Below are 1,356 nucleotides of genomic sequence, written 5' to 3'. Positions count from 1 at the left end.
CCTTGATGAGCATATGCACACTTTCCCATCTAACTCACTTTCTGGGGTTCCCCATTTACCAAACCAGCTCAAAACCATCCGGTTTCATAGAGTTTCATTCAAGCACCTAGTTCAAATTTGGCTACTAGATGGACAGAACCGTAAAGTCAAAAAGTGAGCTATTGCATTTCCTTCTGTAAAATATTATTATCTAAAAAAGCTTCTATCTCTTTCACACGTCATAAAAACGTCATGATCCCAAGATAATAGGATAAGGTTAAGTTTACTCCTTTTTGAACTGATTTTGAAAATATTATATGATTCAAAAATCTAAAATCGATAAGAAATTAAAATCTAAGATTAACGATGGCATATTTGGAAGTTGTTTCAAAAACAATCAATGATACTATTTGGCATGACATCCAAGACGGAAAGTTTAAATTTTCAGAGACTGCAACAGAAGAAGAGATAAAACTTATGCGGCACTTTGAGTATCCTAACATGAAGAAAACCTTAGGAGAATTCGCCTTGCAAGTTGAAGGGGGTGAATTTACAGATGCTGAAATTATTGTGCTACTTGGTGAAAATGGAACAGGGAAGACAACCCTTATTCAGCTGCTGGCGGGTAACTTACGTCCAGACAAAGGAAGGGCAGAAGTTCCCCTTGGCAAATAAGTTATAAGCCACAGAAACTCACAACCAAATATGATGGAAAAGTGCGAAGCCTATTGGTGGAGAAGATTAGGGATGCCTTTACTCATGCACAGTTTAACACTGACGTAATGAAACCAATGAAAATCGAGGATATTATGGATCAGGATGTTCAGCGTTTATCTGCTGGTGAGCTTCAACGAGTGGCACTTGTCCTTACCTTAGGAAAACCCGCAGATGTTTATCTGATTGATTAGCCCTCAGCCTATCTGGATTCAGAGCAACGTCTTGTTGCAGCGAAAGTCATTAAAAACTTTATCCTGCACACCAAGAAAACAGCCTTTGTTGTGGAGCCGGAATTTATAATGTCAACATATTTGGCTGATCGAGTTATAGTTTTTAATGGCGTTCCGTCCCAGAATGCTTCAGCAGCCGCACCACAGTCCCTTCTCTGTGGAATGAATCGCTTTTTGAAACTTCTTGGAAATACGTTTAGAAGAGATCCCAACAACTTAAACTAATACTATCATTAAATTAATAATTTAATGATACAAATTACTTTCAACAGACAGGTTTTATTCTAGATTAAGGGGGGAAAATATTCCTGTAGAAGAATATATAAGAGCGAAATCTAATTGGAAATTAATTAAATGTAAAATAATATAAGACTACAAAGTGATCCATAAAAAGCGATGTTTTAATTTTATAGGATATTTTTTAAAACTT

The 1,356-nt window shown here is 36.3% G+C and overlaps 1 pseudogene; it reads left to right on the top strand.

Annotated features, from left to right (window-relative positions):
• Nucleotides 1-400: 400 nt before the first annotated feature.
• LOC136044004 (protein Pixie-like) lies at nucleotides 401-1,151 on the top strand (annotated as a pseudogene).
• The last annotated feature ends 205 nt before the right edge of the window (nucleotides 1,152-1,356 follow it).

The sequence above is a fragment of the Artemia franciscana genome, chromosome 2 (genome assembly GCF_032884065.1).
Source record: "Artemia franciscana chromosome 2, ASM3288406v1, whole genome shotgun sequence".
NCBI classification, from domain to species: domain Eukaryota; kingdom Metazoa; phylum Arthropoda; class Branchiopoda; order Anostraca; family Artemiidae; genus Artemia; species Artemia franciscana.
The sequence above is the reverse complement of the archived record's forward strand: the minus strand, read 5'-3'. Positions and strand labels throughout refer to the sequence as shown.